Source organism: Arachis stenosperma, chromosome 5, assembly GCF_014773155.1.
Source record: "Arachis stenosperma cultivar V10309 chromosome 5, arast.V10309.gnm1.PFL2, whole genome shotgun sequence".
Taxonomy (NCBI): Eukaryota; Viridiplantae; Streptophyta; class Magnoliopsida; order Fabales; family Fabaceae; genus Arachis; species Arachis stenosperma.
Window position 1 is genome coordinate 75,224,031 of NC_080381.1, and position 22,684 is coordinate 75,246,714.

Below are 22,684 nucleotides of genomic sequence, written 5' to 3' on the forward strand. Positions count from 1 at the left end.
TTGAACTAACACACCTGTCTAATACTTTAGACAAACTATCCAAGCAAAGGTTAAATGAATCACCATAAATGCTAAAGTCATCCATAAAAATTTCCATACAGGTCTCAATGAGATCGGAGAAAAGACTCATCATACACATTTGGAAAGTAGCTGGTGCATTGCACAAGCCAAAGGGCATTCTTTTATAAGCATAAGTCCCAAAAGGACATGTAAAAGTAGTCTTTTCCTGATCCTTAGGAGCTATATGGATTTGAAAATAACCTGTATAACCATCTAAAAAGCATTAGTGAGATTTACCTGACAGGCGATCGAGCATCTGATCAATGAATGACAAGGGATAATGATCCTTGCGAGTGGCTTGGTTGAGACACCTGTAGTCAATGCAAACTCTCCATGCGTTCTGCACTCCGGTTGTCAGAAATTTTCCTTTCTCATTCCTTATTGTTGTGACTCCAGACTTCTTGGGCACCACTTGTACTGGGCTAACCCATTCGCTATCTGAAATGGGGTAAATGATATCTGCTTCAAGTAGTCTGGTTACTTCTTTCTTGACAACTTCTAAGATAGTGGGATTCAATCTTCTCTGAGGTTGATGGACAGGCTTTGCTCCTTCTTCTAAGAATATTCTATGTTCACAAACTTGAGGGCTAATGCCTACTATATCTGCCAAGCTCCAGCTAATTGCTTTCTTATGCGTCCTCAATACATTAAGCAGTTGCTCTTCTTGTTGGGAAGTGAGCTCCTTTGCAATGATAACTGGAAACTTCTTCTTGTCCTCAAGGTATGCATATTTGAGGTGTGGAGGAAGGAGCTTTAATTCCATTTTCCGCTCATGGTTTGGTTCTGGATTCTCTAGGGCTGGTGAAAATGGTAATGAATCTTCAGTATGTTCAGAGGGTGTCCCCACACTTGGATCTTGCTCCATGTGACTCTCTTCCATTTCTTCTTGGTGAGTTGCAACTATAATCTCATCAATGATGTCACATTGGAATATGGAGTGATCTTTTGGGGGATGCTTCATAGCTTCATCTAGATTGAAGCTCACTGTTCTGCCATCTACCTCAAAGGAATAGGTACCCGAAAAGGCATCGAGCTTGAATTTTGAAGTCTTCAAAAATGGTCTACCAAGCAAGATTGACGAAGGTCTCCCTGAGTCATTTTGGGCATCTCCAGGATATAAAAATCAATGGGAAACGTGAGCCCCTTAATGCTCACTAATACATCTTCAGCAATTTCAACTACTGTGATAATGCTTTTATCTGCTAACACAAAACGAGCTGCCGACCTTTTTAAGGGAGGGAGCCTTAAAGCATTATATATAGACAAAGGCATAATTCTCACTTTTGCTCCTAAATCATACATACAGTCAGAAAATATCACACCTCCAATGGTACAGTTAACCATGCATGGGCCTGGGTCACTACATTTTTTAGGTATATTTCTCATTAAAGCAGATATAGAACTACCTAAAGGAATAGTTTCTAATTCATTAATTTTGTCTTTATGTATGCGCAACTCTTTTAGAAACTTTGTGTATTTAGGCACTTGCTGAATAACATCAAAAAGGGGAACAGTTACCTCAACCTTTTTGAAAATCTCTACCCTTTTCGGATCAAGTTTCATCTGCTTTCTGGGCTTCTTAGCAAGGTGTGAAAATGGAATAGGAGTGGCGTCTTTTATAGCTTCAGCTTGCTGAGGTTCCGCACTCCTTGGTTGGGCTGCTTCTGCTTCAGCCACGCCTTGTGCTTCATCTTCTTCTTCAACATCCTCTACCTCAACCGTGTCCGCAGCTGCGGCGTGTTCTGATGGGCTTGATTCCTCTGGATTCTTCTCTTGCAGTGTGGTTCCAGATCTCAGGGTAATAGCATTGATGCCACCCTTGGGGTTGGGTAATGCTTGAGAGGGGAGTCCACCAGAGCTTGAGGACTGGTTGTTAGAGTTATTCATTGATCCAATCTGTGATACAAGGGCTTGCAAGGTAGAGTTCAGACCATTTAGAGTAGAAGTAAGGTTATTTTCCATGGCCTGCTGTCTCCGATCAATAGATTGTAGTAACTCGTCATTAGGAGATGAATAGGGATATGTGATCTGAGGGGTCTGCTGAGATGCTTGAGGCTGCCTTAGATGAGGTACTCTGTAGGCCTGATTCTGATTCTGCTGCCTGAAGTTGTTATTGTTATTCCACCTCTGGTTTCCATTGTTATCTCTACATCCTCTGTTATGATTGTCCCTCCAACCCTGGTTAGAATTATCTCTCCAACCTTGGTTGGGGTTATCCTGCCATCCATGGTTGTAGCCGCTACCTTGATTGTACCCTTGATTTGGGCGATCATAGAAGTTGTGGGTGGCTGCCATAGTGTGGTCTTCCTGTTGGAGTTGCGGACACTCATCAGTATAATGACTGTAATCGGCATAGATCCCGCATACTCTTTGAGGAACCAACTGTTGGCTGTGCTGTGGTGGATAAGGCTGAACTTGCTGAGATTGTTGTTGACTTAGTTGCATCTGCTTCAGTAAGTTGGTCATTTCACATAAGCTCTGAGTTATAGCAGCAGTCTCTTTGCTAGAGGATACCTCTGCAACCGCTCTTGACCGACTTTATTTCTGCCTGTGATTCCTAGTATATTCAGCTAAGTTGCTAATCAATTGCCATGCCTCTTCTATAGTCTTGTACTTTTTCATAGACCCATTGCTAGCACCTTCTAATGTGGTTTTATCTTGAGATTTTATGCCCTATGTAAAGTAACCGAGCAACACTATCTTGTTAATCATATGGTGGGGACATGCTTCCAGAAGATTATTGAAGCGCTCCCAATATTCGTAGAGAGTCTCAGATTCGTCCTGAACGATCATGGAAATATCTTTCCTTAGTTTATCGGTAACCTCAGCTGGAAAGAATTTTTCCAAAAATTCTCTTCTAAGCGTATCCCAGTTAGAAACAGTTGCTCCGGGTTGAGTGTAGTACCACTCTTTTGCCTTCCCCTCAAAAGAGAATGGGAAAGCCTTTAGCAGAATAGAAGTTTCGTCAGTACCATCACGCTTAACAGTAGAACGAGCTGTCTGAAAATCCCTAAGATGCTTGATAGGCTCTTGAGATGGTAATCCATGAAACTTGGGCATCAAGTTGAGTAGTGCAGTCTTCATTTTAAAGTCCACAGCCACCGCTGGGTGGCGTGCCTGGTATGGCTGTAGTGTAAAATCAGGGGCTCTAGCCTCCTGGATAGTGACTCTCCTTGGTGCTGCCATGTCACCTGCACGTGAATCAACTGGATCAATAGAGGGGGAGCTTATTTCTCCCTTAGATAAAGTTTCAGATTCATCCTCGGAGAGCACTAGCCGACGCCGAGCTTGCTGATGAGCAGATAATTTATACGCTTTCTGGCATTATTTTTAGTATGTTTTTAGTATGATTTAGTTAGTTTTTAGTATATTTTTATTAGTTTTTAGTTAAAATTCACTTTTCTGGACTTTACTATGAGTTTGTGTGTTTTTCTGTGATTTCAGGTATTTTCTGGCTGAAATTGAGGGATCTGAGCAAAAATCTGATTCAGAGACTAAAAGGACTGCAGATGCTGTTGGATTCTGACCTCCCTGCACTCGAAGTGAATTTTCTGGAGCTACAGAAGCCCAATTGGCGCGCTCTCAATGACATTGGAAAGTAGACATCCTGGGCTTTCCAGAAATGTATAATAGACCATACTTTGCCCGAGATTTGATGGCCCAAACCGGCGTTCCAAATCAGCTCAAAACTGCCCGGCGTTTAACGCCGGAACTGGCACAAGAATGGGAGTTAAACGCCCAAACTGGCACAAAAGCTGGCGTTTAACTCCAAGAAGAGTCTCTACACGAAAATGCTTCAATGCTCAGCCCAAGAACACACCAAGTGGGCCCGGAAGTGGATTATTATGTCATTTACTCATCTTTGTAATTCTTAAGCTACTAGTTCCCTATAAGTAGGACCTTTTACTGTTGTATTTTCATCTAGAGATCTTTGAATCTTTTGATCACTGGAGGCTGGCCTCACGGCCATGCCTATACCTTGTTCTTATGTATTTTCAACGGTGGAGTTTCTACACACCATAGATTAAGGTGTGGAGCTCTGCTGTACCTCGAGTATTAATGCAATTACTATTGTTCTTCTATTCAATTCAGCTTGTTCTTATTCCAAGATATTCATTCGCACTCAAGAACATGACGAATGTGATGATTATGTGACGCTCATCATCATTCTCACTTATGAACGTGTGCCTGACAACCACCTCCGTTCTACAAGCAAACAAGGCTTGAATGTTTATCTCTTGGATTCTTTAATCGGAATCTTCGTGGTATAAGCTAGAATTGATGGCGGCATTCAAGAGAATCCGGAAGGTCTAAACCTTGTCTGTGGTATTCTGAGTAGGATTCAATGATTGAATGACTGTGATGAGTTTCAAACTCACGATTGTGGGGCGTTAGTGACAGACGCAAAAGAATCACTGGATTCTATTCCGACATGATCGAGAACCGACAGCTGGATAGCCGTGCCGTGACAGGGTGCGTTGAACATTTCCACTGAGAGGACGGGACTGTAGCCATTGACAATGGTGATGCCCAACATACAGCTTGCTATGAAAAGGAGTAAGAAGGATTGGATGAAGACAGTAGGAAAGCAGAGAGACAGAAGGGACAAAGCATCTCCATTCGCTTATCTGAAGTTCTCACCAATGAATTACATAAGTATCTCTATCTTTATCTTTTATTCATATATCATCCATAACCATTTGAGTCTGCCTGACTGAGATTTACAATGTGACCATAGCTTGCTTCATGCCAACAATCTCCGTGGGATCGACCCTTACTCGCGTAAGGTTTATTACTTGGACGACCCAGTGCACTTGCTGGTTAGTTGTGCGAAGTTGTGAAATTATGTTTATGCCATGGTATTGAACACCAAGTTTTTGGATTCATTACCGGGGATTATTTGAGTTGTGAAAAGTAGTGATCACAATTTTGTGCACCAAGTTTTTGGCGCCGTTGCCGGGGATTGTTTCGAGTATGGACAACTAACGGTTCATCTTGTTGCTTAGATTAGGTATTTTTCTTCAGAGTTCTTAAGAATGAATTCTAGTGTTTCAAGGTGATGATCTTATCATCACCAAAGCTGATTGATTATCATCAATTTAGCTCTTGAATGCAATGTCCTGCTGAAGCTTGGCTATCCATGTCTAATTCCTTTAGACTAAAGCTTTAGACTAACATTGCATGATTCCTGGAATTCTCATTAAGAATTTTGATACCTCTATTTTCTTTCCCATTTAATTTTCGAAAAATCCAAAAAAAATTACAAAATCATAAAAACCAAAAAAAATATTTTATGTTTCTTGTTGAGTCTAGTGTCTCATTTTAAGTTTGGTGTCTTGCATGCATTGTTTATTTGATCTTGGTTCTATTTTCAAGTCAATAATACAGGGAACTGAAGATTCAGTACATGCAGCAGAGGAATTATACAGAAAAAGCTGGGCATTCAAAACGCCCAGTGAAGAAGGAAAAACTGGCGTTTAAACGCCAGCCAGGGTGCCTGGCTGGGCGTTTAACGCCCAAAAGGGTAGTGCTTTGGGCGTTAAATGCCAGAATGTGCACCATTCTGGGCGTTTATCGCCAGGATGGCACAAGAAGGAAGATTCTGTTTTCAATGCAAATTTTTTTCAAGTTTTCAAAGTTTTTCAAAATCAAATCTTTTTCAAATCATATCTTTTCAATCAAATCTTTTTCAAAATCAATTTCTTTTCATTTTCAAAAAATACTTGCTATCAATTAAGGATTTGATTCAACATTTCAAGTAAGTTGCCTTTTCTGTTGAGAAAGGTTTAAAGTCTGAATCATATCTTTTCTTGTTAGCCAAGACATTAATTTTTTAAAATCAAATCTTTTTAATTTGTTTTTCAAATCATACCTTCTCAATCACATCTTTTTAAAACCATAACTTTTAAATCACATCTTTTTAATCACATCTTTTTCAAAAAAAAGTTTTCAATCATATCTTCTTCAAAATCTTTTTCAAAATGATTTTAAAATCTTTTTAATTAATTTTCGAAAAACTCGTCCTCTCTTCTCACATCCTTCTATTTATGGAGTAACACTCCTCCTCAATGCACAATTTGAACTCTATCTCACTAAGTTCGAATTCTTCTCCCTCTTCCTTCTATTTTTCTGTTCCTCTGACGCCTCAAGGAATCTCTATACTGTGACATAGAGGATTCCATATTTTCTTGTTCTCTTCTCTTTCATATGAGCAGGAGCAAAGACAAAAGCATTCTTGTTGAGGCTGACCCTGAACCTGAAAGGACCTTGAAGCGAAAGCTAAGAGAAGCTAAAGCACAACTCTCTGTAGAGGACCTAACAGAAATCTTCAAAGAAGAAGAACCCATGGCAGCCGAAAACAACAACAATGCCAACAATGCAAGGAAGGTGCTGGGTGACTTTACTGCACCTACTCCCGACTTCTATGGGAGAAGCATCTCTATCCCTGCCATTGGAGCAAACAACTTTGAGCTTAAGCCTCAATTAGTTTCTCTAATGCAACAGAATTGCAAGTTCCATGGACTTCCATTGGAAGATCCTCATCAGTTTTTAGCTGAGTTCTTGCAAATCTGTGACACTGTCAAGACTAATGGGGTTGACCCTGAGGTCTACAAACTTATGCTATTTCCTTTTGCTGTAAGAGACAGAGCTAGGATATGGTTGGATTCACAACCTAAAGAAAGCCTGAACTCTTGGGAAAAGCTAGTCAATGCCTTCTTGGCAAAGTTCTTTCCACCTCAAAAATTGAGTAAGCTTAGAGTGGAAGTCCAAACCTTCAGACAGAAGGAAGGTGAATCCCTCTATGAAGCTTGGGAAAGATACAAACAATTAATCAGAAAGTGTCCCTCTAACATGCTTTCTGAATGGAGCATCATAGGTATTTTCTATGATGGTCTCTCTGAACTATCCAAGATGTCATTGGATAGCTCTGCTGGAGGATCTCTTCATCTGAAGAAGACGCCTACAGAAGCTCAAGAACTAATTGAAATGGTTGCAAATAACCAATTCATGTACACTTCTGAAAGGAATCCTGTGAACAATGGGACAAATCAGAAGAAAGGAGTTCTTGAGATTGATACTCTGAATGCCATATTGGCTCAGAACAAGATATTGACTTAGCAAGTCAATTTAATTTCTCAAAGTCTGTCTGGAATGCAAAATGCACCAAGCAGTACTAAGGATGCTTCATCTGAAGAAGAAACTTATGATCCTGAGAACCCTTCAATAGAAGAGGTGAATTACCTGGGAGAACCCTATGGAAACACCTATAATTCTTCATGGAGAAATCATCCAAATCTCTCATGGAAGGATCAACAGAGACCTCAACAAGGTTTCAACAACAATAATGGTGGAAGAAATAGGTTTAGCAATGGCAAGCCTTTTCCATCATCTTCTCAGCAACAGACAGAGAGTTCTAAGCAGAACCACTCTGACTTAGCAACCATGGTCTCTGATCTAATCAAAACCACTCAAAGTTTCATGACTGAAACAAGGTCCTCCATTAGAAACTTGGAGGCACAAGTGGGACAGCTGAGCAAGAAAATTACTGAACTCCCTCCTAGTACTCTTCCAAGCAATACAGAAGAAAATCTAAAAAGAGAGTGCAAGGCCATCAACATGGCCGAATTTGGAGAGGAGGAAGAGGCAGTGAGCGCCACTGAGGAAGACCTCAATGGACGTCCACTGGCCTCCATTGAGTTCCCTAATGAGGAACCATGGGAATCTAAGGCTCACACTGAGACCATAGAGATTCCATTTGATTTACTTCTACCATTCATGAGCTCTGATGAGTATTCTTCCTCTGAAGAGGATGAGTAAGTCATTGAAGAGCAAGTTGCTAAATATCTTGGAGCAATCATGAAGCTAAATAACAAGTTATTTGGTAATGAGACTTGGGAGGATGAACCACCTTTGCTCACCAAAGAACTGGATGACTTGACTAGGCAGAAATTACCTCAAAAGAGACAGGATCCTGGAAAGTTTTCAATACCTTGTACCATAGGCACCATGACCTTTCAAAAGGCTCTGTGTGACTTAGGGTCAAGTGTAAACCTCATGCTTCTCTCTGTGATGGAGAAGCTAGGGATCTTTGAGGTACAAGCTGCAAAAATCTCACTAGAGATGGCAAACAATTCAAGAAAACAAGCTTATGGACTTGTAGAGGATGTTCTGGTAAAGATTGAAGACAATTACATCCCTGCTGATTTCATAGTCCTAGAGACTGGGAAGTGCATGGATGAATCCATCATCCTTGGCAGACCCTTCCTAGCCACAGCAAAGGCTGTGATTGATGTGGACAGAGGAGAATTGATCATTCAAGTGAATGAAGAATCCTTTGTGTTTAAGGCTCAAGGATATCCCTCTGTCACCATGGAGAGGAAGCATGAAGAGCTTCTCTCAAAACAGAGTCAAACAGAGCCCCAACAGTCAAACTCTAAGTTTGGTGTTGGGAGGCCACAACCAAATTCTAAGTTTGGTGTTGAACCCCCACATTCAAACTCTACGTTTGGTGTTGGAAGGTTCCAACATTGCTCTGAGTATCTGTGAGGCTCCATGAGAGCCCTCTGTCAAGCTACTGACATTAAAGAAGCGCTTGTTGGGAGGCAACCTAATGTTATATTTTATCTATTTTCCTTTGTTATTTTATGTTTTCTGTAGGTTGATGATCATGAGAAGTCACAAAATCAATTGAAAAAGCAAAAATAGAATGAAAAACAGAAAGAAAAATAGCACACCCTGGAGGAGAATTTGATAGCGTCTAAACGCCAGTGAAGCTAGCAAATGGGCATTTAACGCCCAGTCTGGCACCATTCGGGGCGTTTAACGCCAGAAAGGGGCACCAGACTGGTGTTAAACGCCAGGAAAGGGCAAGAAGCTGGCGTTAAACGCCAGAAATGGGCACCAGCCCGGCGTTTAATGCCAGAATTGGCAAAGGGTGCATTTTTGCACGCCATTTGGTGCAGGGATGACTTTTCCTTGACACCTCAGGATCTGTGGACCCCACAGGATCCCCACCTACCCCACCACTCTCCACCCATTCACCAATCACCTCAACACCTCTTCCCCAAAAACTCTTCACCTATCAAATCCCATCTTTCTCTTCACCACTCACATCCATCCTTCATAAAACCCCACCTACCTCACCATTCAAATTTAAACCACTTTCCCTCCTAAACCCACCCTCCCATAACCGAACCCTACCCCTCTCTCTACCCCTATATAAACCCATCTTTACTCCTTCATTTTCACACACCCTAAACACTACTTCTCCTCCTTTGGCCGAACCATAAGCCATCTCCATCTCCTCTATTTCTTCTTCTTCTACTCTCTTCTTTCTTCTTTTGCTCGAGGACGAGCAAACCTTTTAAGTTTGGTGTGGTAAAAGCATTGCTTTTTGTTTTTCCATAACCATTTATGGCATCCAAGGCCGGAGAAACCTCTAGAAAGAGGAAAGGGAAGGCAAAAGCTTCCACCTCCGAGTCATGGGAGATGGAGAGATTCATCTCAAGGGTGCATCAAGACCACTTCTATGAAGTTGTGGCCTTGAATAAGGTGATCCCTGAGGTCCCTTTCAAACTCAAAAAGGGTCAACTTTGATCAAAGGTTGGACCAAGTCCTCATTGACAATTGTGAAGAGGGCGCTCAATGGAAGAGAGATTCAAGAAGGAAGCCAGTTCAACTGAGAAGGCATGACCTCAAGCCCATCACTAAGAAAAGGATGGAGCAAACAAGAGACCCCACTCATCATGAAATCCCTGAGATACCTCAAGGGATGCACTTTCCTCCACAAAACTATTGGGAGCAAATCAACACCTCCCTAGGAGAATTGAGTTCCAACATGGGACAACTAAGGGTGGAGCACCAAGAACATTCCATCCTCCTCCATGAAATTAGAGAAGATCAAAGAATCATGAGAGAGGAGCAACAAAGACAAGGAAGAGACATTGAGGAGCTCAAGCACTCCATAAGACCTTCAAGAGGAAGAACAAGCCATCACTAAGGTGGACCCGTTCTTTAATCTCCTTGTTCTTTACTTTCTTGTTTTTCAAATTTTATGCTTATGTTTATCTATGTTTATGTCTTGTGATCATTAGTGTCTTAGTGTCTATGCCTTAAAGTTATGAATGTCCTATGAATCCATCACCTTTCTTAAATGAAAAATGTTCTTAATTGAAAAAGAGAAGAATTGCATGAATTTTTGAATTTTATAATAGATTAATTATTTTGATGTGGTGGCAACACTTTTGTTTTCTGAATGTATGCTTGAACAGTGCATATGTCTTTTGAATTTGTTGTTCATGAATACTGGCTCTTGAAAGAATGATGAAAAATGAGACATGTTACTAAGGATCTGAAAAATCATAAAAAAATGATTCTTGAAGCAAGAAAAAGCAGTGAATACAAAAAACAAAAAAAAAATGAAAAAAAAGGTGAAAGAGAAAAAGAAAGAAAAAGAAAGAAATAAAGTTGCGATCCAAGGCAAAAAGAGTGTGCTTAAGAACCCTGGACACCTCTAATTGGGGACTCTAGCAAAGCTAAGTCACAATCTGAAAAGGTTCACCCAATTATGTGTCTGTGGCATGTATGTATCCGGTGGTAATACTAGAAGACAGAGTGCTTTGGGCCACGGCCAAGACTCATAAAGTAGCTGTGTTCAAGAATCATCATACTTAACTAGGAGAATCAATAACACTATCTAGATTCTGAGTTCCTAAATAAGCCAATCATTCTGAATTTCAAAGGATAAAGTGAGATGCCAAAACTGTTCAGAGGCAAAAAGCTAAAGCCCCGCTCATCTAATTAATACTGATCTTCATAGATGTTTTTGGAGTTCATTGCATATTCTCTTCTTTTTATCTTATTTGATTTTCAGTTGCTTGGGGACAAGCAACAATTTAAGTTTGGTGTTGTGATGAGCGGATAATTTATAGGCTTTTTGGCATTGTTTTTAGTATGTTTTTAGTAGGATTTAGTTAGTTTTTAGTATATTTTTATTAGTTTTTAGTTAAAATTCACTTTTCTGGACTTTACTATGAGTTTGTGTGTTTTTCTGTGATTTCAGGTATTTTTTGGCTGAAATTGAGGGATCTGAGCAAAAATCTGATTCAGAGACTAAAAGGACTGCAGATGCTACTGGATTCTGACCTCCCTGCACTCGAAGTGAATTTTCTGGAGTTACAGAAGCCCAATTGACACGTTCTCAACGGCATTGGAAAGTAGACATCCTGGGCTTTCCAGCAATGTATAATAGTCCATACTTTGCCCGAGATTTGATGGCCCAAACTGGCGTTCCAAATCAGCTCAAAACTGCCCGGCGTTTAACGCCGGAACTGGCACAAGAATGGGAGTTAAACGCCCAAACTGGCACAAAAGCTGGCGTTTAACTCCAAGAAGAGTCTCTACACGAAAATTCTTCAATGCTCAGCCCAAGCACACACCAAGTGGGCCCGAAAGTGGATTTTTATGTAATTTACTCATCTTTGTAATTCTTAAGATACTAGTACCCTATAAGTAGGACCTTTTACTATTTTATTTTCATCTGGAGATCTTTGAATCTTTTGATCACTGGAGGCTGGCCTCACGGCCATGCCTAGACCTTGTTCTTATGTATTTTCAACGGTGGAGTTTCTATACACCATAGATTAAGGTGTGGAGCTCTACTGTACCTCGAGTATTAATGTAATTACTATTGTTCTTCTATTCAATTCAGCTTGTTCTTATTCCAAGATATTCATTCGCACTCAAGAACTTGATGAATGTGATGATTATGTGACGCTCATCATCATTCTCACTTATGAACGCGTGCCTGACAACCACCTCCGTTCTACAAGCAAACAAGGCTTGAATGTTTATCTCTTGGATTCTTTAATCGGAATCTTCATGGTATAAGCTAGAATTGATGGTGGCATTCAAGAGAATCCAGAAGGTCTAAACCTTGTCTGTGGTATTCTGAGTAGGATTCAATGATTGAATGACTGTGACGAGCTTCAAACTCGCGATTATGGGGCGTTAGTGACAGACGCAAAAGAATCACTGAATTCTATTCCGACATGATCGAGAACCGACAGCTGGATAGCCGTGCCGTGACAGGGTGCGTTGAACATTTCCACTGAGAGGACGGGATTGTAGCCATTGACAATGGTGATGCCCAACATACAGCTTGCCATGGAAAGGAGTAAGAAGGATTGGATGAAGACAGTAGGAAAGCAGAGAAACAGAAGGGACAAAGCATCTCCATTCGCTTATCTGAAGTTCTCACCAATGAATTACATAAGTATCTCTATCTTTATCTTTTATTCATATATCATCCATAACCGTTTGAGTCTGCCTGACTGAGATTTACAAGGTGACAATAGCTTGCTTCGTGCCAACAATCTCCGTGGGATCGACCCTTACTCGCGTAAGGTTTATTACTTGGACGACCCAGTGCACTTGCTGGTTAGTTGTGCGAAGTTGTGAAATTATGTTTATGCCATGGTATTGAACACCAAGTTTTTGGATTCATTACCGGGGATTATTTGAGTTGTGAAAAGTAGTGATCACAATTTCGTGCACCAGTTGCCTTATACGTGAAATAGTTCTTTCAATCTCAGGGTCAAATACTGGCAAGCTTGGATCAGAAAGTGAACGCGTCATTTAATGAAAGAAACGTGCAGCTCATAGTAACAAAATAAAAAAGAAAAATGCAATTAAATAAATTCGAATCAATAAATTAGCACACTATTGCAAATCCCCGGCAACGGCGCTAAAAATTGACGTGAGCGGAAATTGGCAGATTAAGAATTAATTAGAGAAATGGCGTTGCGAGTACAGTTCTTAACCGGCAAAAATCCACTTATCAATTTAGAAAAAGGGTTGTCACAAATTTTAAAAATAAAATACTGGGAGTATGAGTCCCAGGTCGTCTCCCAACGAGTTGCAGGAAGATGTGTTATTTTATTAATCAGAGGTTTTCAAAATGGGTTTTGAATTTGATGAACAGAAAATTAAATTAGAGAATTTATATGATTTAAATAAAATCTTGACCAGGAGAAGATTAATTGGAAGTTCTATCCTTGTTGGAATTTTGTCAAGATCAATTAATAATTAGTCATTGTTTTCATTTAGTTAACGTTCAACGAATGAAGGAAAGTCAAATTAAAAGTCAACTTCTATTCACATGTCCTAATCATCTCCCTTTGGAAGGATTAGAGTTAGTGACTAACAAGCTAACCAACAATGAACCAATTACAATTGAACTCTTGAGTATTCTAACTCAAGGTTCTCCTTTTAATCAACTCCCAATCAAGTTGGGGAACTACTCCATCGTTATAAATATAAACTTCACAAAATAAATAGGGGAAACAAGAAGAGACATAATAAATAGTGATGAAAGAGATTAATTAAAAGCAAAAAAGTTTTGTATTAATAAACTATGAAAATAATCCAATATCAACTCTAGAATAACTAAGAATATGGAAGAGTAAAAGTAAATAACAAACTATGATGACCAGTATCGGAGGTAGACTCTTCTCAAAAGCTAAAGCCAAAAATCTTCAAATCCTAATTTATGAATGTCAAAAAGAAAAACCTAGGGGAAAAGTAAAATCAGATCTCAAAACTTGAAATTATACGGAATGAATTGTTGCCTTTGTCTCTGGATGTTCCCTAGCCCTAATCTGTGTTTCTGGGCCGAAAACTGGGTTGAAATGCGGCCCAGAAACTATGCCAGTCACTTCTATAATTCTGCAGATCGCGCACGTCACATGGCCACGTCGTCCACGCGTTCGCGTCACTCAGCCTTTGTCGTACCACGCGTGCGCGTCATCCACGCATTCGCATCGTTCGTGCAGCTTCTAATCTGCGCGGTCGCATCAGGCACGCGAGCGCGCCACTGTGATTTCATCCATTTCGCACGGTCACGTTAGGCACGCGAGCGCGTGACTTCTCGCTAGTCATCTCCTCAATTCCTTGTGTTCCTTCCACTTTTGCATGCTTCCTCTTCATCCCTTACACCATTCCTACCCTATGAAGCCTGAAACACTTAACACACAGGTCACGACATCGAATGGTATGAAGGAAGATAAAAAAATACAACTAAAAGGTCTTTAGGAAGCAAGTTTTCAATCATAGAATATCTTTAGGAAGGAATTGTAAATACATGCAAATCATATGAATAAGTGGGCGAATACTTGATAAAACCATATAATTAAACACAATATGAATCATAAAATAGCGGTTTATCAGTCATTGATAACCGGATGACCATATCTCAAAAAAGATCAGAATCCCCGAGTTATAGTTCAGGGTTTGAAAAAATATCATACAAAAAAGAGATTCGTTTCTTAGCACAAAAAAAAAACAGATGATGGCTGTCCTTGCAGCGGCTACCTCAGAAGAAGAAATTCATAATTCTTTAAAAGCAATCCCCGCAAATGAAGATGAAGAAGTTCACTCCAGTCTAGGACTATACATATTAAATACCCAAGACTGATGACCAGAATTCACACCCCTCAAAATTTTGATTATGAATCCGTTCTTTTGGAAAGCACGCCAAAATTATCGTCAAGTAATAACCCATAGTGGAGTGGGATCGTATCTATAGAGATTGGTAGATTTGAGCAATTTTAATCAATTGGTAAATTAGTCAAGCTGAGCAATATAGAATATGGTTGCAGAATTGTAAATGGACAGGAAAGTAAATGACTCAAAAGCAAAGAGAAGCAATAAAGTGCATAAAAGGAAATGACAAGAATCTAAAGTGTAGAAACATAAATAACTAAATTATAAATGGGAATGGGAATTGACAGAATTGTAAAGAAAGCTATAAAGAATGTGGAAGATAAGAATAGGGGAATTCATTGAGATTGGGAGATTTTGTTCTCTTTGGATTAAATCCAGCTCATCTTATCTTTAATCATGCAACTCATTGACCTCTTGGCAATTATAATTGATTAAGCTCCAATCCCTTGGTGATTCAATATCTCAAATATTGATAATCAGCCAATTCCTTGGTCTAATTGCTCATGAAGAGAGATATGCTTGGTCCCTGATTATACCATACATCCTTGTAGATCCAGAATAATGGGTGGATTATATGTCACCATATCCAATCAACAAAATCCAGATTCCACTCAAGTGTGAGAAGGGATTTCAAGCATGGTTCCATGTTTCCTTTTCCAAGGTTCCCATGAAACCCATTTTGCATTCAACCTCTTTTCCAAGATGATTGAACACTAGCACTAAAACAAATTCCTTCTAGCAAATCAAAGAGAAGACGAAGAGTTGAAGAAATTCACTATCATTAATCCATCAAGTACAACAGAGCCCCTCTCTTAATGAGAGAGAATTTAGCTACTCATAGCTTAGAGAAAAGTACAAGAGATGGAAGAGATGATGTGAAAGTAAATCTAAAACTACTTTAAAACTACTATCCAACCCTCAACAACAACCCCTTTCTCAGTACTTCCAGGGGTTATTTATACTACTCCTACTACTAGAATTAAGAAAATACAAAAAGAAAAGAAAATTACAATTGGAGGGAAAAAGAAAACTCAATAAACGTGACCTTCAGTGGCTGGCGTGTGACCTGCGCTTCAGTGGCGTGCCATGCCTAGCTCCAATTAGGCTTGGCACGCCACACCTAGCTCTCAAGTGGCACACCCCCATTGTTGATATTCCTGGCGTGCCACGCCTTCGATCCCAAGTGGCACGCCCAAGGTCTTCTCAAGCTTTGGTTAGCCTGGCGTGCCACGCCTTCGAGCCCAAGTGGCACGCACAAGTCTTTGTCTTCCTCCTCTCCATTCTGGAAAGTTGTACTAGTGTGCCATGCCCAGGGTCTGGCTTGCCACGCCCCTTGTATGTGTTGGTTCCTTCATTGGCATGCCATGCCTAGAGCTCAAGTGGCACGCCCATGCCTTCTTCTTGTTGATGCGTGATGCTGGCGTGCCACGCCGGAGGCTCAAGTGGCACGCCCAAGTGAGAATTGATAGTTGGCGTGCCACGCCTTCGACACCAAGTGGCACGCCCACATGCTTGGCCTTCTTCCTTCTTCTTTGGAAAGTTGTACTATCGTGCCACGCCCAGGGTCTAGCGTGCCACGCCCATAGTTCCTCTTCATTCCAGGAGATGGTGTGCCACACCCAACATTCAAGTGGCACGTCCAAATGATCAATGAGGGTTGGCGTGCCACGTCTTGGCATTCAAGTGGCACGCCTAAGTGAGATGAGAGCTTGGCGTGCCATGCCTTCGATCTCAAGTGGCACGCCCAGCTTTACTTTGCCTTCTTTAAAGCTTGGCGTGCCACGCCTGGGTCTTCAAGTGGCATACCTAAGTGAGGATGCGAGCTTGGCATGCCACGCCTTCGATACCAAGTGGTTCGCCCAAGTGCTTGGACCTTCAACCTCGTCTCTGGAAAATTGTACTAGCATGCCACGCCATGATGCTCAAGTGGCACGCCCACTTTAAGATGTCCCTCTTTAAGCTTGGCGTGCCACGCATGGGTCCTCAAGTGGCACGCCCATGTGATGATGAGAGCTTGGCGTGCCACACCTTCGATACCAAGTGGCACACCCTAGTGCTTGGACCTTTGGATTGATGAACTGGTGTGCTACGCCCCATGTTTCAAGTGGCACGCCCATAATGGTTGATGGTCCTGGCGTGCCACGCCTACTTTGGCATGCCACGCCCTTGTTGTGGCCTTCATCATTGCTCTCTGGAAGATTATACCGGCGTGCCATGCCGAGCTCCTAGCGTGCCACACCTATATACTTTCATGGCGTTTGCTCCAAGTGGCACGCTAGTTTCACACGTCCAGCTCTGTTTGGTTGTTTTCTTCCCTTTTGTTGCAATTTTCACCTGAAATTCAGCACAAACCCATTTCAAAGTAATGTACCATAATATTTATCATTTGGCTCATGAAATTGCATTGAAACAATGAATATGTGCTCCTTTTATAGTCCTTTTGCATAAGTAAAAAGGGTAAATGATGTAAGTCATCACAACACCAAACTTAAGCTTTGCTTGTCCCAAGCAAATCAATGTGAGTTGCTTTTAAAAGAATTGAGACTTCAACCATGAATAAGTGCATTCATTACCAAAGTAAGGTTAAGTATTAACACATGCATGAGTATTGTTGTTTCAATGCCACAATGAACTCCTAGACTCTTAAGGATTTTTCAAGTGTTTGTCTTAGGTGCCCTTTGATTGATTGTCACCTTGAAGTACCAAAAGTTACTTCTTTTTCTTTTCTTTTCAATTGACCATGACTCTAAGTGTTTTGTCTCAAGATGACCTTTTAGCTTAGGCTTTCAATTAGCACTCCCAAAATAGTTGGCTTTAGGGTACTAGGTGTTGAAACACCCCTAAGAATTTACTTGCACAGTTCTCTTTTCTTGACACATCTTCACCACAAGCATCTACTAGGATATCTAACTCTTTTGAGCTTATTTAGGTTTCTTTCCACCCCAATAGTTGATGCTCAGAGCCTTGGGTCTTTGCTGCATACAACTTCTTGGTTTTATAGATATTAAAGGGACATCCTTAGCCTTTACTTGTCACTTCCTCTTAGTCTAGTTACTCATCATGACTCATTTTCTTTTTAATTCATTCATGGTCCTACACTTAATTCCTTTATCTCTTGGTTTTGAACACCCTTACTTGGTATTAATCTCTTTTACTCTTGTCTTTGCACAGCTCACAATAGACTCTTATGGAAACAAACATTCTTTTATTGATGACTAAGGGACTTCAAACATCATTGCACTTTCTTTCTTAAAAACATAAAAGACTCATAAAAGATTTCAGGATATAAGTAAACTAAGCATTAAAAATAAACTATCCTAACATTTCAACTTATTATTGAACAGAAATTAAAACTTGAAGAAAACTAAACAGAGTTTCAGAATTATGAGAATGTCAACCATGGGACTTAACAACCTTTGAGCGGCTTCAGTTCATTGGCCCTTTTCCCTTGTCTTTCTTCTTGGAAGGGGAGGAGTCATCACCATTCTTCTTGGAAGATCCCTCTTGTGCCTTTGAGTTCTTGGGCTTCTAAAATCCCAACCTCCTCATGAAGTTCCTTTCATCCTCCTTATGCTTAGCCAGAAATTCCTCTTGTCTTGCACTTCACTCCTCCATTCCTTGCATAAATGTTGGGTATCCAGGGTTCAATGCTGCCACTGCATTGCACAAGTGATTCAGCTTTACTTGTGTGTTGATGTCATATTGCCTCCTTGAAATGGTCCTAGCATCATAAAGATGCCTGAACTCAGCAAGGTTCCTCCGATGCCATTTGTTTTGCTCCACTATTTTGTTGAGTGCACCTTGCATTTCACCCCAGTCACATTGTTCTTGCTGCTCCTTCAATTGCTCCATACTTCCTTGGAGTTGTTGTATGTTCTCATTCATGTGGTTTGGTGCACGAAATTGTAAATCACACTTTTCACAACTAGTACAACTAACCAACAAGTGCACTGGGTCGTCCAAGTAATACCTTACCTGAGTAAGGGTCGATTCCACGAAAATTGCCGGCTTGAAGCAAGCTATGGTTATCTTGTAAATCTTAGTCAAGAGATTAATGATAAAAATGATTTTGTTATGAAAAGTAAATAACATGAATTAAAAGGTACTTGTGATTCAGTAATGAGGAACAGGTTGAGGTTCCGGAGATGCTCTGCCATCTGAATCTCTACTTTTCTACTGTCTTCTTCTCCAATCACGCATGGCTTCTGATGAGCGGATAATTTGTACCCTTTTTGGCATTGTTTTTAGTATGTTTTTAGTATGATTTAGTTAGTTTTTAGTATATTTTTATTAGTTTTTAGTTAAAATTCACTTTTCTGGACTTTACTATGAGTTTGTGTGTTTTTCTGTGATTTCAGGTATTTTCTGACTGAAATTGAAGGTTCTGAGCAAAAATCTGATTCAGAGACTGAAAAGGACTGCAGATGCTGTTGGATTCTGACCTCCCTGCACTCGAAGTGGATTTTCTGGAGCTACAGAAGCCCAATTGGCTTGCTCTCAACGGTGTTGGAAAGTAGACATCCTGGGCTTTCCAGCAATATATGATAGTCCATACTTTGCCCAAGATTTGATGGCTCAAACCGGCGTTCAAAGTCACCCTCAGAAATTCCAGCGTTAAACGCCGGAACTAGCACCTAAATGGGAGTTAAACGCCCAAACTGGCATAAAAGCTGGCGTTTAACTCCAAGGAGAGTCTCTACACGAAATTGCTTCATTTCTCAGCCCAAGCACACACCAAGTGGGCCCGGAAGTGGATTTTTATGTCATTTACTCATCTCTGTACACCCTAGGCTACTAGTTTTCTATAAGTAGGACCTTTTACTATTGTATTTGACATCTTTTGATCACTTTAGATCTCTAGATCATCTTTGGACATCTAGTTCTTAGATCATTGGGAGGCTGGCCATTCGGCCATGCCTAGACCCTGTTCTTATGTATTTTCAACGGTGGAGTTTCTACACACCATAGATTAAGGTGTGGAGCTCTGCTGTACCTCGAGTATTAATGCAATTACTATTGTTCTTCTATTCAATTCCGCTTGTTCTTTGTCCAAGATATCACTTGTTCTTCAACTTGATGAATGTGATGATCCGTGACACTCATCATCATTCTCACTCATGAACAAAGTGACTGACAACCACTTCTGTTCTACAAGCAACCAAGGCTCTAGTGTTTATCTCTTGGATTCCTGATACACGATGCATGGTTGATCGCCTGACAACCGAGTGCTCGCCTGACAAACGAGCCAGCCATTCCGTGAGATCAGAGTCTTCGTGGTATAGGCGAGAACTGATGGCGGCATTCAAGAGAATCCGGAAGGTCTAACCTTGTCTGTGGTATTCTGAGTAGGATTCAATGATTGAATGACTGTGACGTGCTTCAAACTCCTAGCAGGCGGGGCGTTAGTGACAGACGCAAAAGAATCACTGGATTCTATTCCGGCCTGACCGAGAACCGACAGCTGATTAGCCATATGCTGTGACAGAGCATAGGAACATTTTCACTGAGAGGATGGGAGGTAGCCACTGACAACGGTGAAACCCTTGCATAAGCTTTCCATGGAAAGGAGTAAGAAGGATTGGATGAAGACAGTAGGAAAGCAGAGAGACGGAAGGGAAGGCATCTTCATACGCTTATCTGAAGTTCCTACCAATGAATTACATAAGTATCTCTATCTTTATCTTTATGCTTTATGCGTTTATCACCTATACCCATTTGAGTCTGCCTGACTAAGATTTACAAGGTGACCATAGCTTGCTTCATACCAACAATCTCCGTGGGATCGACCCTTACTCGCGTAAGGTTTATTACTTGGACGACCCAGTGCACTTGCTGGTTAGTTGTGCGAAGTTGTGTTTATGCCAAGGTATTGAGCACCAAGTTTTTGGGGTTCATTACCGGGGATTATGAGAGTTGTGAAAAGTATTGTTCACAATTTCGCGCACCAAGTTTTTGGTGCCGTTGCCGGGGATTGTTTTGTGTATGGACAACTGACGGTTCATCTTGTTGCTTAGATTAGGTATTTTTCTTCAGAGTTCTTAAGAATGAATTATAGTGTTTCAAGGTGATGTTCTTATCATCACCAAAGCTGATTGATCTTCATCAATTTAGCTCTTGAGTGCAATGTCCTGCTGAAGCTTGGCTAGCCATGTCTAATTCCTTTAGACTGAAGCTTTAGACTAAAATTGCATGATTCCTGGAATTCTCATTAAGAATTTTGATACCTTTATTTTCTTTTCCATATAATTTTTGAAAAAGCACAAAAAAAAAAAAATTACAAAATCATAAATACCAAAAATATTTCATGTTTCTTGTTTGAGTCTAGTGTCTGATTTTAAGTTTGGTGTCTTGCATGTATTGTTTATTTGATCTTGGTTCTATTTCAAGTCAATAGTACAGGGAACTGAAGATTCAGAACATGCAGCAGAGGAATTACACAGAAAGGGCTGGGCGTTCAAAACGCCCAGTGAAGAAGGACAGACTGGCGTTTAAACGCCAGCCAGGGTACCTGGTTGGGCGTTTAACGCCCAAAAAGGTAGCATTTTGGGCGTTAAACGCCATAATGGATACCATTCTGGGCGTTTAACGCCAGGATGGCACAAGGGGGAAGATTTTGTTTTCAAACCAATTTTTTTTCCAAGTTTTCAAAGTTTTTCAAAATCAAATCTTTTTCAAATCATATCTTTTCAATCAAATGTTTTCAAAATCAATTTCTTTCTTTTTTAAGATACTTACTAACAATTAATGATTTGATTGAACATTTCAAGTATATTGCCTTTTCTGTTGAGAAAGGTTTAATGTTTGAATCATATCTTTTCTTGTTAGGCAAGTCATTAATTTTTAAAATCATATCTTTTAAAAATTGTTTTCAAATCATATCTTTTCAATCATATCTTTTTAATCACATCTTTTTCAAAATAGTTTTCAATCAAATCTTTTTAATTTCTAATTTCAAATCTTTTTCAAAAATCACTTGATTCCTTTTCCACTTTGAGTTTTCGAAAATTATCAATCAATTTTTCAAAATGTTTTAAAAAAAAAAACTTTTTAATTAGTTTTCAAAAATTCTCTTCCCCTCTTCCCACATCCTTCTATTTATGGAGTACCACTCCTTCTCAATGCACAATTCGAACTCTCTCTGATTAAGTTCGAATTCTTCTACCTCTTTCTTCTATTTTTCTGTTCTTCTGACACCTCAAGGAATCACTACACTGTGACATAGAGGATTCCACATTTTCTTCTTCTCTTCTCTTTCATATGAGCAGGAACAAAGACAAAAGCATTCTTGTTGAAGCTGACCCTGAACCTGAAAGGACCTTGAAGCGAAAGCTAAGAGAAGCTAAGGCACAATTCTCTGTAGAGGACCTAACAGAAATCTTCAAAGGAGAAGAACACATGGCAGCCGAAAACAACAACAATGCCAACAATGCAAGGAAGGTGCTGGGTGACTTTACTGCACCTACTCCCGACTTTTATGGGAGAAGCATCTCTATCCCTGCCATTGGAGCAAACAACTTTGAGCTTAAGCCTCAATTAGTTTCTCTAATGCAACAGAATTGCAAGTTCCATGGACTTCCATTGGAAGATCCTCATCAGTTTTTGGCTGAGTTCTTGCAAATCTGTGACACTGTAAAGACTAATGGGGTTGACCCTGAGGTCTACAGACTTATGCTATTCCCTTTTGCTGTAAGAGACAGAGCTAGGACATGGTTGGACTCTCAACCTAAAGAAAGCCTGGACTCTTGGGAAAAGCTAGTCAATGCCTTCTTGGCAAAGTTCTTTCCACCTCAAAAATTGAGTAAGCTTAGAGTGGATGTCCAAACCTTCAGACAGAAGGATGGAGAATCCCTCTATGAAGCTTGGAAAAGATACAAACAATTGATCAGAAAATGTCCTTCTGACATGCTTTCTGAATGGAGCATCATAGGAATTTTCTATGATGGTCTCTCTGAACTATCCAAGATGTCTTTGGATAGCTCTGCTGGAGGATCTCTTCATCTGAAGAAGACGCCTACAGAAGCTCAAGAGCTAATTGAAATGGTTGCAAATAACCAATTCATGTACACTTCTGAAAGGAATCCTGTGAACAATGGGACAAGTCAGAAGAAAGGAGTTCTTGATA

At 40.3% G+C, this 22,684-nt stretch overlaps 2 non-coding genes across 2 annotated transcripts; both read right to left on the reverse strand.

The window, feature by feature from the left end:
* Nucleotides 1-6,810: 6,810 nt before the first annotated feature.
* Nucleotides 6,811-6,918, reverse strand: LOC130983999 (small nucleolar RNA R71). Its single transcript, XR_009087962.1, has one exon. It is a non-coding gene; the product is annotated as a small nucleolar RNA R71 (small nucleolar RNA).
* Nucleotides 6,919-22,362: 15,444 nt separating this feature from the next.
* Nucleotides 22,363-22,470, reverse strand: LOC130984503 (small nucleolar RNA R71). Its single transcript, XR_009088438.1, has one exon. It is a non-coding gene; the product is annotated as a small nucleolar RNA R71 (small nucleolar RNA).
* Nucleotides 22,471-22,684: the final 214 nt, after the last annotated feature.